Here is a 17,871-nt window from a genome sequence, read left to right as displayed (position 1 = left end):
AGTCGGTTAAGTGTTTGACTCTTGGCTCAGGTCATGATCTCATTCATGGTTTGTGAGTTCAAGCCCCACATCGGGCTCTGTGCTGATAGTGCAGAGCCTGCTTGGGATTCTTTCTCTCTCCCTCTCTCCACCCCTCCCCCGCTCATGCTCTGTTTCTCTCAAAAATAAATTAATTATGGAAACCAATTTGACAATAAATTTCATATATTGAAAAAAAGCTGGAGAAAAAAAAATTAATTAAAAAAAAAGAAAGAAGCTGAGAATAGAAGGCAGGTGGGGCCTTTTTGCTAAACAAGAAAAATTGCTGGAGGCAATTTCTCAACCATCTGGGAGACTGGCAAGGTGCTATGCGCTTTACATACTATCTTATGGAGATAGATGTTACTAAAACATCACTTTGGAGGTGGAACCTGGGTAGCTCAGTCGGTTAAGCGTCCGACTTCAGCTCAGGTCATGATCTCATGGTTCACGAGTTTGAGCTCCGTGTCGGGCTCTGTGCTGACAGTCAGAGCCTGGAGCCTGCTTCGAATTCTGTGTCTCCCTCTCTCTCTCTGCCCCTCCCCCACTCGTGCTCTGTCTCTCTGTCTCACAAATAAATAAACATTAAAAAAGTTTTTTTAAAACATCACTTTGGAGATGGGAAACTGTGGCTTGGTGAGGTGGACTTGCTTTAAATGCTCATTAAACCGATCTCAAAACTGGCTCCTGTTTGACTCTATGCTTTTCTGATAATGCTAATTTTGCACTTAGGGGAAGCTCACAAAAGCAGAAATTATGATTAGAGACAATAAAATAATTTCCCTTGACCAGTGGTTCTCGAATTTTAACATGCATCATAATCAGCCAGAAGTATTATAAAACTGATAGCTGGGCCCAACCCCAGACTTTCTGATTCTGTAGGTCTGGAGTGGGACCTGAGAATTTGTATTTCTAATAAAGGCCTAAGTGATGCTGAGGCTGCTGGCCTGGGAACCACTCTTTGAAAACCACTGCCTTAGACGGTACAGACTTTTCTTTCGGCCAGTTTACATACTTCTCATTGCCTTCATTGTGCTCTCAGAAACCGGAAGCAGTTTAACTAAGCTACAGCCCATCTTTTCAAGTTCTGATAAAAGATATTTACTTAACTTTTAGGATGAATCTAATTTATTTGAAGCCTCAAGAAGCCAAGCTATGTAGAGAAAGTATATACTTTGAAGTTAGGCAGACTTAAATTAAAATTCCAATCCAGCCACTACCTAGTTCTAAGACCCTGAACAAATCATTTCACTGCTAGGCCCACTTGACCCATTTATGAAATATGGACAATAATATGTAGCATGAAGTTGAATATTAGGAATACAGCACATAAAAACTTAGCATATTGCCTGGCACAAAGCTGTAAGTGGTAACTATTGTTATTAAGGTGTTACAGCCACAGGCCTATGTTAGTTTGCAAAGACTCTTCAAATCATGGGACAATCAATCACCTCTCTGTAAGGAAAAATGTTTATTAAGTGGATCAGTCTACACATAAACTCAGATATGTGTTATAGCACTCAGCAGAAATTCTCTAACCATAATGAGATGATACTTTTCAGGAAAAATTTATAGATTCATCACAAGCTTCTGTGCAGTTAAAATTAAAAAGTACAACCAAGGGTAAAAGAAGACAACTGACAAAATGAAAAATATCTCTGAAACACATATGGCAAAGTTTTAATGCCCTTATTCTACAGAAGTAATCTCCTCATAATGAAAGAGGTCAAAGGACATAAATAGGCAATTCACCAAAGTAATACAAGTGATCAGTAAACATAATGAAAAGATGTTCAATCTCACTAATATGGGAAGAAAACATATGAATCTCACTTCTTGAGAAGGAAATATAAACCAGAAAAGAGTTTCTCCTTTAAGAAGGGAAGTAGCTTTAGATTAGAAAATCCCTTGCCTGCTGGATGTTAAACTAAAATCAAAGGTCTCAATTCAAATTGCCTTTCCCATATCCCACTGTCACATCCCAGCACCCCATCCTTCTAGGCCGGCAAAAAAAATGTCTCTGTGAGGGGAAAAATCAGCTTTGAAGAATTTCAAGATATGTTTTTCCTGCCAAAGTATCATCAAAGGATGGCTGGCAAGATATGGGTATTGTGGCGTCCAATCTCAAAATGGAACAAGATTATCTGTGGACCATGTCCTTCAGTTCACTCATCTCTTACCAGCTACAGCCTATAAAACTATCCTGATGACGGAGGCTAAAGATATGCTATAAGCCTCCTATGAAGAAACCCATTTACTTTTGGGGTACCTGGGTGGCTCAGGTCATGATCTCATGGTTCGTGGGTTCGAGTCCTGCATCAGGCTCTCTGCTGCCAGCATGGAGGAGCCCACTTTGGATCCTCTGTCTCCCTCTCTCTTTGCCCCTCACACACATGCACGCACTTGCTCTCTCTCTCTCAAAAATAAATAAACATTACAAAAAAAACAAAAAACCTATTCACTCTAAACTAAAAGGAGGAAAAATTGGTCGATTAAGCTCAAGGCTTCAAGTATTAAACTGCTAGGAGTCAAATCTAGCAGTAGCAACTTACATATAGCACTCACCATGTTATTGGACATTGTCCTATGAGCTTAATATATATATATATATATATATATATATTTTTTTTTTTTTTTTTTTTTTTTTTTTTTGATGTTTCTTATTTTTGAGAGAGAGAGAGAGACACAGACAGAGCGTGAGCAGGGCAGGGGCAGAGAGAGAGAGGGAGACACAGAATCTGAAGCAGGCTCCAGGCTCTGAGCTGTCAGCACAGAGCCCAACCCGAGGCTCAAACTCATGAACCACGAGATCATGAGCTCATGACCTGGGCCAAGGTTGGACACCTAACCAACTGAGCCACCCAGGTGCCCCAAGCTTTACATATATTAACTCATTTGTTCCTTATAATAATCCTATGAGGTATTTTCCCCATTTCACAGATGAAGGAACTGAGACACAGAGAAGTAATTTTCCCAAGGTCACACAGTTAGTAACAGCCTGAATAACAATATAATACCATCGAGTTGAGTTTCCTTACAATTTTTTCTGGGACTGACATTTCACACTGGGGATTAGAAAGCAAGAATCCTACCACAATATGTGTAGTTGCATACTCATTACCTCACACAGTGGTAAGTAAACAAGGGCTCCATAATCAGGTCTCAGCTCATGCACCAACAAATGTTAGTTTTCCTTAGCACTAAGAACTTACTGATGGACTATGGGAACATTAATTATTAATAAGACTTAATGATCTAGAGATAATGAAAACTACATTTATCAAGCATTTATTATGTGCCAGGCACTTTGCTAACAGCTTTGCATGTACCCTATCATCTAATCCTAACCACCACATGGGGCAAATACCATGATCTCCATTTTATTCGTGATTAAACTGAAGCCTAGAAAAGATACTCATCTATCATCTAGTAAATGGGAGAGCCAGGATTCAAACCCAGGTGGAGCTAATAATCCAAAGAACCTTATTTCAGCTTATAGCTTCTATCTCTTCTTCCAAATTTAGAGATGCTAACAAGAATGGAAATGTTTGAATTTTCTCTTCACAGTCTCTAACAGATGGGCTTTCTTGGACCAACAATCAGTACCATGGGTTTATTTTAAGTTGTGGCTAAAAGGTGGTGAAGACTGTCCTTTGTTTTGTGCCTAAGAATGAAATTCATCTAAGAATGAAAGTAAGAGGAAAAAACCCTAACATTTTGGGAATTAGATAAACAGTCCGTCTAAACCTTAATCTATAAATATATCGATGACTAGTTTTGGTGGAAGTCCAGTCTAATACCTGTCCTTAGTAAGTTAGGTCAATCAATTGTTAGAAAGGAGGAGGAATGGAAGATGCTGAGTGCTTGCTATGCTGATGGCCCTCCTGAAATCTTAGATTCACACCTTATACATGACCCTTTTAATTCAGTGTGGCACATGACCCAAGAACAGAGAATCTCTCAGCTGGCTAAGGACCTAAAGAGCTGGCCTGGCACCAATAGGTCTTTAAGTAAATCAGTCAGACACTCTCCTTTGGAATGTGAGTGCGAGCTTTAGTAATGAAAATGAGAGAGAACACACAGGCAGGGCTCCAGGAGAGAACAGACACGTGAGACAGCTAATAGAAGCACTGGTCACAGAGAAAGAGAAGTATGAGAATCACTGAGTCAGCAAGGAAAACCTGGACACGGAACAAAGGCACCTGTTTCTGGGGGACATGGGGCCTGGATCTACGGCTGATTCTTTCTCCTATGAGAACTGGCTATATTGTTGAGTGTCTAATCTTCATCTTCTCCTGTAAATCCTTAAACTCCAATTACTTAAAGGCAATCACAAGGTCTCTATTCCTTGCAATAAGAAAAAAAAAAACCTAATACAGGAAAGGGAATGAAGAGCAAAAGAACAAAATGTGCTATATGGGTGCAGGCTACTGCTTTTATAAGTACATTAATAAAATAGGAATAAAAAGGAAAAAGACATTAGTGAAAAACAAGAATGCAAATATGTCACCTCTAGGTCAACAAAACTGCGATGATCTACTGCAAATCTTGACTGATTTCCTTGCAGACAGGGCAAAAAGCAAAAGAAAGAAATAGGAATTATTATATATTATGTATTATATAACTCATTTTTGAAGTGATGTGTTAGGTAGGGGATACTAAGTGATATAGGAATGTCCTTGACAGTAATGCCAAATGCAAAATCAGAATTTACATAACCATTGCTGCTTGTGATCTCCAGGAAAAATCAAAGCAGAGACTTCTAGGCATGATGAATGGGCTTACCTCCTACTGTGAGCCAACTAGAAACTGGGCAAAATATATGAAACAACTGTTTTCAGACTGCTCAGAATCTTGATTCCCAAGAAGGGAAACCACTGAGGTGCACCTTGAAACTTCTTGTGAGTCTCTGAGTCTGTAACTTTTCAAAATAAAAAGTTTAAAATGAAGGCAAAACACTCTGTAAATAAACAAAAGCAAAGAGACTTCCTCACCAGCAGACCTACACTACAAGAAACTAAAAGTTCATCAGGAAAAAGGAAAGTAACAGATGGAAAAGAATCAAGAGCACTGAAAACAGTCAGTATGTGAATAAATAGAAAAGACTTTTTCTCATTTAAAAAAGTCTTTCAAAAATAACTGTTTAAAATAAAAATAATGTGTTGGGGCACCTGGGTGGCTCAGTCGGTTGAACATCCAACTTCGGCTCAAGTCATGATCTCACGGTTCAAGAGTTCAAGCCCCACATCAGGCTGGCTGCTGTCAGCGCAGAGCCTGCTTTGGATCCTCAGTCCCCCTCTCTCTCCCTGTCCCCCTGCTCACGCTCTCTCAAAAATAAATAAACATTAAAAAAAAAAAAGGAAAAATAATGTGAAGAGTTAAATATATATATACGTATATATATATATGTATATATATATATACGTATATATATATGTACAGTATATAAAAACAATTGCATAAAAAAACAGACTGGAGATTTGGAAGTATATTGTTATTAGGGCTTTATGTGTTAAGTGGTGGATTATTTTGAAGATGGACTGATAAGTCAAAGATGCATATTGTCAACAACGGAATCACAGCTCTCAAAGTGTGTCTAAGAATCCCTGGGAGTCCCTCAATACCCTTCTGAGGCTTAACGAGGTCAGAATGATTTTCATAATAACACTAAGATGTTATTGTCTTTTCCACTTGCATTTCCACTGCGTAGGGTGCCTGTGTAAGGTGGCTCAGTCAGCTGAGCGTCCAGCTCTTGATTTTGGCTCAGGTCATGATCTTAGGTGGTGAGTTGGAGCCCCTATCAGGGGATTCTCTGTTTGCCCCTCCTCTGCTCTCTCTCGTGCGTGTGTGCACTCTCTCTCAAAATAAATAAACATTTTTTAAAAAGTGGACTGTGGAGTTCTCAAGAGGCTGTACGACATGATTTAGAGTGCAGAACCACAAGTGAGGATCTAGCAGTCTTCTGTTTAGCCAGGCATTAAAAGAGATTTGTAAAATGTAAATCAATGCCATTCCTTTCCCAAAATTTTTGGTTTCATTTTCAAAAAGTCATTTTTAGAGGCACCTAGCTGGCTCAGTCAGTGGAGCCTGCAACTCTTGATCTCAGGGTCATGAGTTGAAACCCCATGTAGAGGTTACTTTTTTAAGAAAGTTATTTTTATTTATTTATTTTTTAAATGTTTATTTATTTTTGAGAGACAGAGACAGAGAGAGACTGTGTGGGGAAGGGGCAGAGAGAGAGAGAGGGAGACACAGAATTTGAAGAAGGCTCCAGGCTCTGAGCCGTCAGCACAGAGCCCGAGGCAGGGCTCGAACCCACAAATCGTGAGATCATGACCTGAGCCGAAGTCGGACACTTAACCAACTGAGCCACCCAAGCACCCTTACTGCATTTTTTTAAAATGTTTATTTTGAGAGTGGGGGCAGAGAGAGAGATACAGACAGACAGACAGACAGACAGAGAATCCCAAGCAGGCTCCATGCTGTCGGCGCAGAGCCTGACGCGGGCCTCCAACTCATGAACCATGAGGTCATGACTTGAGCCGAAATCCTTAACCAAGTTAACGTATACATTTTACATAATTCCAATGAAAATATCATCAGAATTTTTCCTGGAGCTTAAATTTTTATTATAAAGTTAACTTGGAAGAACAAATAAGCAACAAGTAGTGAAGAAAAAATGGGGGAATGGGTGCAATGGTGTACATGACAGACTGCTGGCCTTAGTAGATGTAAAAGCATATTATAAGGTCACTATAATTAAAAGGGTATAGCATTCTTCCCTGTATAGACACACTAAAAATAGAAGAGAAAACAACACTTTAGAAATAGATTCAACTGTATATGAACATTTAATATATAATAATCATGACCTGAACTGAAATCAAGAGACGAATACTTAACTGACTGAGCCACCCAGGTGCCTCCTCCAAAAATTATTTTTAGTAAAAACACATTATTTCTGTTAACGTGCAATGAGTTTATTATCTTTTTTTTTTTTTTTTTTTTTTAATTTTTTTTTTTTAACGTTTATTTATTTTTGAGACAGAGAGAGACAGAGCATGAACAGGGGAGGGGCAGAGAGAGAGGGAGACACAGAATGGGAAGCAGGCTCCAGGCTCTGAGCCATCAGCCCAGAGCCCGACGCGGGGCTCGAACTCACAGACTGCGAGATCGTGACCTGAGCTGAAGTCAGACACTTAACCGACTGAGCCACCCAGGCGCCCCGAGTTTATTATCTTAAAATATATTAATAAAAAATAATTTTTCAGTTCTTTTAATATGATTAAGTATAGACAGGTGTAACCCACACAAACAAAAACACTTTTTGGGGTCCTCAATTTGCAAAAGTGTAACTGGGTCCTGAGACCAAAACCTCGTGAGAACTACTACCCTAGAACAACCACGAAAAATAAAACAAAGAGGTATAGAATGGAGATGAAATGGAATACTAAAAAATACTTTAAAAACAACAAAAAAAGGGGACTCCTGGCTGGCTCAGTCAGTGAAGCCTGTGACTCTTGATTTCAGGTCATGAGTTCAAGCCCCATGTTGGGTGTGGATGGAGCCTACTTTAAAAAAAAATTTTTTTTTTTATAAATTTTTTTTTTAACGTTTTTATTTATTTTTGAGACAGAGAGAGACAGAGCATGAACAGGGGAGGGTCAGAGAGAGGGAGACACAGAATCTGAAACAGGCTCCAGGCTCTGAGCTGTCAGCACAGTGCCCGACGCGGGGCTTGAACTCACGGACCGCGAGATCACGACCCAAGCCGAAGTCGGCCGCTTAACCGACTGAGCCACCCAGGCGCCTCAAAAAAATTTTTTTAAAATAAAAACTAGCAATAATAATAAAGAGCCTTGAAAAAAAAGGTCAAGAAAAGATGAAAGAAAAAACAAAGAACAGATAGACAAACAGAAAACAAGTAACAAGATGGCAGATTTAAAACCAACCATACTGACTGGACTCACACTTAAATTAGAAGACTGAGATTATGAGGGGCGCCTGGGTGGCTCGGTCAGTTAAGCATCCGACCTTGACTCAGGTCATGATCTCACTGTTCATAAGTTCGAGCCCCACATCAGGCTCTGTGCCAACAGCTCAGAACCTGGAGCCTGCTTTGGATTCTGTGTCCCCCTCTCTCTCTGCCCCTCCCCCGCTGGCACTCTGTGTCTCTCTCTCTCAAAAATAAACATTAAAAAAAAGAAAAGAAGACTCAGATTGAGGTGGGGAGAAAAAAAAGCCACACTCAACTATATAGTGTTTACAAGACATCCACAAAGATATGAGGGGCACTGGCTGGCTTAGTTGGAGGAGTGTGCAATTCTTGATCTTGGCATTGTGAGTTTAAGTCCCATGTTGGGGGTAGAGATTATTTAAAAAAACAAAACAAAAAAAAAAAACAAAAACAAAACACCACATCATGCATACAGTAGTGAAAAGAAAGTTGGAATAGTTAATATGAAACAAAGTGACTCCAAAACAGAATATTAATAAAAATGTAAGTACTGAATGTTGCTAAGAGTAAAAAAAAAAAGTTCATAATGATAAAGGTGTCAATTTATCAAGACGTGTAATATTCCTATAAGCGTATGCATCCAATAGCAGAGATTCAAAACACACAAGGCAAAAACTGACAGAACTGAAAGGAAAAACATGAAAATCCACAATTAGAGTTGGAGGTATTTAAACACTCCTTTTAGTAAGAAAATCTGTAAGGATATATAATTGAACACCACCAGCAACTAACAAAACCGTACTAAAATGTATAGAACACTCCACCAACATCAGAAATATATATTTTCAAGTGCACAGGGAACATTCACCAAAACAGACCATATGGTGGGCTATAAAAATAAGACTCGGCATATTTAAAAGAAGTGAACTCATACTGAGAATATTCTCTGACCACAACGGGATTAAGCTAGAAATAAGAAGATTGCTGAAGAGTCCCAAATATGTGGAAATTAAGCAACACACTTCTAATTACCCATAGGTCAAAGAAGTAATCACAAGGGAAATTAGAAATTGCTTTGAGCCAAATGAAAATGAAAATATATCAAAATTTGTGGGATGCACCTAAGTAGCACTTAAAGGGAAAACTTATGACTTTAAATGCTTGCAGAAAATAGAAAGGTCTCAGATCAGTGATCTAACCTTCCACATTAAAAAGCTAGAAAACAAAAGCAAATTAAACCCAAAGTAAATGGAAGGAAAGAAACAACAAAGTGTAGAAAAAAATTAAATGTAATAGCCAAAACCAATATAGAACTATGAAACTAAAAATCTACTTTGGGGGAAAAAAAATCAGTAAAACTGACAAACCTTTAACTAGATTGTCCAAAAAAAAAAAAAAAAAAAAAGATAAATTACCAATGTTAGAAATGAAACAGTGACCATCACTACAGATCCTACAGTAATTAAAGGAATCTTTAGGGAAACATTATAAATAATTTTATGCCAATAAACTCATCAACTTAGATAAAATTCCCTATAAGACAAAATTTTAAAATGGACTCAAAGATAAAGAAATTCTGAAAAGCCCTGAATCTTTTACAGCTGTACTTTGACACCTTCTAAAAAGAAAACTCCAGGGTTGGATGGCTTCACCGATACATTCTATCAAACATTTAAAGGAAGAAATGACACCAATCCTACATAAACTGAGAAAACATTTCCCTACTCATTTTATGAAGCCAGTATTACCACAATATTTAAACTAGAGAACAATACAAGAAAAACTAAAACCCAATACTCCTTATTAACAAGACGTAAAAACTGTTAAAAATATTAGCAAACTGAATTAAGGATAATTCATGAAGATCAATGAGTTTATCCAAGGAATGCAAGTTGGCATAAGAGTCAAAAATCAATAAATGTAATACACCATGTTACAGAAAAAAGGAGAAATACCAATATGACCTTCTAAATAAATGCAGAAAATTCAACTAACAAAATTCACCACCCATTCATGATAAAAACTCCAATCAAACTACAAACAGAAGGGGAACTTCCTCAACCAAACTACCAATAGAAGGGGAACTTCCTCAAACCTGAACAAAGGGTATCTATGATAAATATACAGCTAATATCACAGTTAATTTACTAGAGATCCTAGCCAGCGCAATAAGGCAAGAAAAGTAAACAAAAGGCCTATATAGATAGGAAAAGAAGAAACAAGCTGTCCTTATTTGCAGATATTATCATGTTAACACAGATAATCCTACGAGATTTATTAAAAAGTTACCAAAAGTATCAAAACCGCAATAAGATATCACCTCATACCAGTGAGTATCAAAACAACAAAAAATAACAAGTATTGGCAAGGATGTGGAGAATAGGGAACCTTTGTGCAGTATTAGTAGGAACGTAAATTGGTACAACCACTATGGAAATGGTATGGAGGTTCCTCAAAAAATTAAAAATAGAAATACCCTATGACCCAGTAATTCCACAACTGGGTAATTACCCAAAGAAAATGAAAACACCAATTTGAAATGATATATGCACCCCTATGTTTATTGTGGCATTATTTACAATAGCTAAGATATGGAAGCAAACTAACTGTCTATAATAGATGAATGGATAAAGAAGATGTCACACACGTGGGGTGTTGGGTGTCCGACTTTGGCTCAGGTCATGATCTCACGGTCCGTGGGTTTGAGCCCCACGTTGGGCTCTGTCCTGACGGCTCAGAGCCTGGAGCCTGCTTCAGATTCTGTGTCTCCCTCTCTGCCCCTCCCCTGCTCACACACTGTCTCTTTCTCTCCAAATATAAACATTAAAAAAAAAGTTTAGAAAAAAAGATGTCTCTCTCTCTCACACTCTCACACACACACACACACACACACACACACACACACACACACACACAGAGGAATATTAGTCAGCCATAAAAAAGACTGAGATCTTATCATTTGCAACAAAATAGATAGACCTAGATGGTATAATGCTGAACAAAATAAGTCAGAGGACAAATACCATGAGTTCACTTATATATGGAATCTAAAAACAAAACAAACAAACAAAACAAAAATCTCAAAAAGACTCTTAAACACAGAGAGTAAACTGTTAATTGCCAGCAGGAAGGCAGGTGGGGAAATGGGTGAAATAAAGGAGATTAAGAGGTACAAATTTCCAGTTATAAAATAAATAACTCATGGAGATGAGAAGTACAGCATATAGAATATAGTCAATAATATTGAGTGACACTGTATGATGGCAGATGGTGACTACACTTATGGTGGTGACCATCTATTACATTATAAAAAAGCATTAGGATACGGATGAATTTAACAAAATATGTATAATAAAAACGACAAAATGTTATTGACAGAAAAAAAGCTACTGACAGAAATTAAAGAGGCCATAAATAAATGGAGAAATATATCCTATTCACAGGTTAGAAGGCTTACTATTGTTATGATGTCAGTTCTCCCCAAACTGATCTATTATAGATTCAACACAATCCCAATGAAATACCCAACAGGTGTTTTTGAATATATATATTCATATATATGTATACATATATGTATACATATATATGTATATATATATGTGTGTATATATATATATATATATATATATATGTATCAAACAAAATAGAGAATTCAGAAACCCATGGAAAGGATAATCTATTCAAAAAATTTAGAACTAAATATTCATATACAAAAAAACCCTTAAGCCTTTGCAGTATAAAACCTACAATAAATAGTACGATCACTTTGCAAAAGTTATACAAACCCTATATGACTCAGCAATTCCATTCCTAATCATTTACCCTGGAGAAATGAAAACACATATCCATACAAAAACCCATATATGACTGTTCATAGATGCTTTATCTATAACAGCCAAAAACTAGAGACACAGATGTCTTTCAACAAGTGACTAGATTAAACTACAGTATATTAATACAAGGAAAAATTCAACGGCAAAAGTATAGAACTACTGATACACACAGCAACATGGATAAATATCTTAAAATTATTCCAAGTAAAAGAAGCCAAACACAAAAGAGCACATACTGCATGATTCCATTTATACGAAACTCTAGAAAAGACAAATCTAATTATAGTGACCAAAAAGAAATCAGTGCTTTCCCAGTGCAGGAGTGGGATAGAGACAAAATGACTGAGATGGAGCACAGGGAAAATTTGGGGGATGGTGGGAATGTTCTATCAATCTTGATTGTTGTGATGATTTAACAGGTGCATAAATTTGTCAAAGTTCAGCAAAAGTACACTTAAAATGGGTGCATTTTAGGGGTGCCTGGGTGGCTCAGTCAGTTAAGTGCCTAACTCTGGATTTTGGCTCAGGTCGACCTCACGGTTTGGGAGTTCAAGCCCCACATTGGGCTCCATGCTGGCAGCATGGAGCCTTGCTTGGGATTCTCTCTCTCCCTCTCTTTCTGCCCCTACCCCACTTGCTCTCTCTAAATAAATAAATAAATAAACTTAAAAAAAAAGCCATTATAAAATGGGTGCATTTTATTGCCTGTAAAGTATAGATCAATAAATCTGATTAAAAACACAGGTCAAGGCACACATCCAGAGAAACAGAGATTGACTGCATGAGTTTATCTTCTCCTACTCCTAACATCCCTTACTAAATTAGAAAAAAAAAGACTCAAATAGATGGTCTTAGCAACCATCTAAAGAAACTAGAAAAAGAGCAAATGAAACCCAAAGTAAGCAGGAAAAAAGGACATAGTAAGTATCAGAATGGAAATCAATGAAATAGAAAACAGAAAAATAGAGAAAAATCAGTGAAACAAAAGCTGGATTCTTTTTTAAAGAAGGAATTACATAATAGTGTTCATAAACTTTTAGCCAGACTGATTAGAAGAGAGAAAACACAATTACTGATACCAAGAATGGGAGGATGACATCACTAAAGAAAACTATATAAAAGGCTAATGAGGGAATGTTATTAACTTCCTGCTAATAAATTTAACAACTCGGATGAAATAGTCAAAGTCCTTGAAAGACCACCAAAGCTCACCCAGGAAGAGATACCATTTCTTCTATATAAACTCTTCTGGAAAATTTGAAGAGGTAGAAATAGTTCCTAATTCATTCTTTGAGACCAACATTACTCTGATACCAAGACCAGATCAAGAGATTATAGAGAAGTATAAAACAATACCCCTTATTAAGGCAGATATGAAAATTCATAACAAAATTTTAACAAATCAACCCAATGCTGTCATTATAAGGATAACACCTTAAGACCAAGTGCAGAATGCATAAGACCAGGAATGCAAAACTGGCTTAACATTAGAAAATCAAATAATACAATTCTCAATTAATGGACTTTAAAAACCACAACAACACTGTATGATCATCTCAACAGATGCAGAGGAAGTATTTAATAAAATCCAATATCTATTTCTAATATAACTCTCAACGAGCTATAAATAGGAGAGAACATCCTAAAGTTGATAAAGGGTATCTAAGAGAAACCTAAAATAATAATTAATGGTGAAAGACTAAATGTCTTCTTCCTAAGATCAGCAACAAGTTGCTTGTACTACTTGTATTAAACACTGTACTGGAGGTTCTAGCCAGTGCAATATGGCAAGAAAAGCCAATAAAAAGCATCCATATTGGAAGGGAGCAAGTAAAAATGTGTTTATTTGCTGATGACATGATCACAGATGTAGAAACTGATGCAATTTACCAAATAGGTACCAAAACGAACTAGTGAATTTAGCAAAGCTGCAGAATATAAGGTCAATGTACAAAAATCAACTGAATTTCTATATATCAGCATGAACAATCCTTTGTAAATATGGGAGGATCTGGAATTTATACACTGCTGGTGAGAATATAAAATGGTACAACCACTTTGGGAAATAGTTTGGTAGTTTCTTAAAACAAACAAAAACAAAAAACAGCTAAACATACACCTACAATCTGATCTAATCATTTTACCACTAGATTTTTACTCGAGAGAAATGAAAGCATATCCATACAAAGATTTGTACATGAATGTTCATAACAGCTTTATTTGTAATAGCCAAAATTTGTAAACAACCCAAATACCCATCAATAGGTGAATGGATAAACAAACTGTGGTATATTTATATAATGGAATACTACTCAGCAATGAATAGGAATAAACTATCAAAATGATGAATTTCAAAATAATTATGCTTCAAGAAAGAAGCTAGTATATACTATATGATTCCGTTTACATAAAATTCTAGAAATTACAAACTATAGTGACAGCAGATCAGTGGTTGCCTGGGGAATAAAGGAGTCAAGGAAAGGTAGGAGGGAGGAACTATAAAGAGACACAAAGACAATTTGGGGTGTGGTATGTTTATCTCAATTGCATGAGTTTCATGGGTGTATACAAATGTCAAAACTCGACAAGTTGTATACTTTAAATTTGTGCAGTTTACTAAATTTCAATTATAATAAAAAAGAAACAAAATCTTGAGATAAGAAATTAGTTCACAAATAAGAACAACATAATATGCAAAGGGAACAAAACAGGAAAAGGCTCTCAGAAATCATAAATGTGAATATAAAAATAAAGAAGTCAAGAGGCGTCTGGGTGGCTCAATCTGTTAAGCACCAGACTTGTAGTTTCAACTCAGGTCATGATCTCATAGTTTCATCAGTTTGAGCCCCGCATCTGGCTCTCTGCTGGCAGCACAGAGCCTGCTTGCGATTCTCTCTCTTTCCCTCTCTCTCTGCCCCTCCCCTGCTCATGCTGTCTTTGTCTCTATCAAAATAAACTTAGAAAAAAAAAAAAAAGCCAGTAAGAAAAAAATATCCCAGCAAGTAGAACACTTTGCATAATATAATGGATAAAGAGAAGACCCTAAGAACTTCCAGAGAGAAAAAGACAGTTACACAAAAAGGAATAAAAATTAAATTAATAAAAGACTTCTTAACAAGAAGACTAGATGTAGGTCTCAAAAATTCTGAATAAAAATGATTTTCAATTTAGAATTCTCTACCAAACTACCAATCAAGTATGGCAATAAAGACGTTTTCAGATACGGAGGGCCACCCAAATTTATGTCACCCTTTCTTAGAAATTCTCAGAGAATGTGCTCCACCAAAACAGATCAAGAGGAAGAAATAGGGGTCCAGGAACATGAGTCAACTGAGGAGGGAAGCAAAAAGAAATACCAGGATGATAGCTCTGCAGCAAAGCTGGAGAACAAGCAGTATAAATTGGAGCAGAAGGACACAGGGCTCTAGGAAGGTCTCCAGAAAAAATTATTAAAGGAATTGATAGATTACTAGGTATGTCTGTGCATTTGTAGAGGGGCACAACCCAGACACACAGACAACATAGATAAGGATATAAATTGCAAAAAGATTAAAGACAAATTAATTTGTAGTTTAAAAAATAAGTGAGGTAGGGGCACCTGGGTGGCTCAGTCACTTGAGCATCTGACTGGCTCAGGTCATGATCTCATGGTTCATGAGTTCAAGCCCCACAACTGGCTCACTGCTATTAGCGCAGAGCCTGCTTTGGATCCTTTGTCCTCTTCTCTCCCCTGCCTGTGCTCACTCTCTCTCTCTCTGTCAAAAATAAACATTAAAAAAAATAATAAATAAAAAATAAGTGAGAGAATGAATTACTCCAGAAAAATAAATTATTCAAGAAAATGAAACTATAGTATAGTGCTTGGCTTTGCAGTGAACGATATTTACATAGTTGTAATACTGATGAATACTTAACCACCATAAGGGCAGCTACTCCCAGAAAACAGAAAATAACAAGTGCTGGGAGTGCAGAGAAACTGGAATCCTTGTGCACTACTGGTGGGACTGTAAAATAGTACAACCACTATGTTAAACAGTAAGGAAGCTCCTCAAAAACTTCAAAGTAGAACTACCATACCATCTAGCAATACTTCTGGGTACATATCCAAAAGAATTGAAAGCAGGGTCTTGAGGAGATATCTGCACACCCATGTTCACAGCAGCAGCATTCACAATAGCCAAGAAATGGAGGCAACTCAAATGTCTATTGAAGGATGAATGGATAAACAAACTGTGGTATATACATGGAATGGATTATTATTCAGCCATAAGAAGGAAGGAAATTCTGACACATGCTACACCACGGAGGACATTATACTAAATGAAATAAGCCAATCACAAAAAGGTAAGTGCTGTCTGACTCCACTTATATGAGGTATCTAAAATAGGCAAATTCACAGAAACAGAAATTAGCATGGCAGTTACCAGGGTTTATAGGGAAGGGGAAAAGGCTAGTTGTTTTATAATGGGTTTGATAAGAAAGTTCTGTAGATGTTTCACAACAATGTGAATAAACTTGACACTACTGAACTGCACACTTAAAAACTGTTTAATTGTGGGGTGCCGGGGTGGCTCAGATGGTTGTGTCTGACTCTCGGTTTCAGCTCAGGTCATGATCTCACAGTTCATTGAGTTCAAGCCCAGCATTGGGCTCCATGCTGACAGTGAGGAGCCTGCTTGGGATTCTCTCCCTCTCTCTTTCTCTGTCCCTCCCCTGGTCACGTTCTCCCCTCCACCCCAACTCTCTCTCAAAATAAATAAATAAACTTAAAAAAATGATTTAATTGGTCAATTGATATTACTTTTCTTACCATAATTTAAAAAAAGATTAATGGGGTCATGTCAGAAGACATAGGAGCCCACTTGAAGGAAGGAGTCCCCACTGGTCAAACTTGAGACAAACAGAATTTTAAAAAGTAATGACTATATATAATGACCACTGTAACGTTAATTTTTAAGAACCTATGAGGTTATAGTGATACTAAAAAAATCTTTATAGAAGAATGGAAGGTATTCATTGCAAAAGAAATTATATTAGAAATTATTTAGAAAATGAATACTTTCTATGCAATTCTCTGTGTAGTAGCTGTTAGACAAGGATCATCAATGAATACTAAAACAATTAACAATTGTTGTGGAACAGGATATTCAAATGTTACCAAAGCAACACCCACAGATGACTTACTAATTACAAAGGGGAAAATGCACCTTACAATGGAAAGATATGACAGTTAACACTTTAACAAAGTGATCAAACTTAGCATCACTATTAGAACACCATGCCAAAAAGAAAAAAAGAACACCCTGTTACTGTGTGGTGTCCCCTAATCCGATAAAGATCGAATACATAACAGTGCCTATGAATTATACCAGTCAAAAATGCTTACTCTGAATCTAATCCCTCCTCTAGATCCAACTTCCAATATATAGGAAATACAGGGGATAGAGGAACAAGTTAAATGACACCACAGGGAAACAATTAGACACAATTCAGAATGTGAGACAATCTACAAAACAAGTGACCTAGATTAAGAGAGACTAAGGAGACAATAATTAAACACGTGAACCTTGATTCGATCCTGTTTGAACAGTTTACAAGAAGACATTTTTGGGACAACTGGGGAAACTGGAATATAAACTAGATACTAGATGATTTTTAAAAATCATGATTAAGTATATATTTCCAATAAACATAAATAAAAAATGTTTAACCTCACTAATTATTAAAACAAAATATGTTAAAATTTACCTATCAAATTGGTGACAATAAAAATTAATACATTTTTTGGGGGGCAGGACAATCTGGTAACATGTAACAGAGGTTTTTAAAATATTTATATACTTTACCCAGCAATTCCACTTCTAGGTATTCATCCTATAGAAATAAGAGTTGTACATAAATATTTATTGACCAGAATGTTCACTGCAGCATTACTAATGAAAATGGGCACAACCTAATTATCCAAATGGAATAATAAATTATATAATACTTTGTAATCATTAAAAATCTTAATTTGAGATAATTAACATGAAAAGGTCCTTAGAAGACATTAAGTATATGGAA

The 17,871-nt window shown here is 36.7% G+C and overlaps 1 protein-coding gene across 6 annotated transcripts in view; it reads right to left on the bottom strand.

Moving 5' to 3' along the window:
* The window catches only part of LOC102970643 (S100P binding protein), a 35,831-nt gene that overhangs the window by 3,269 nt on the left and 14,691 nt on the right, over window positions 1-17,871 (bottom strand). The gene's annotated exons all lie outside the window — the stretch shown is intronic.

Source organism: Panthera tigris, chromosome C1 (genome assembly GCF_018350195.1).
Source record: "Panthera tigris isolate Pti1 chromosome C1, P.tigris_Pti1_mat1.1, whole genome shotgun sequence".
Lineage (NCBI taxonomy): Eukaryota > Metazoa > Chordata > Mammalia > Carnivora > Felidae > Panthera > Panthera tigris.
The sequence above is the reverse complement of the archived record's forward strand: the minus strand, read 5'-3'. Positions and strand labels throughout refer to the sequence as shown.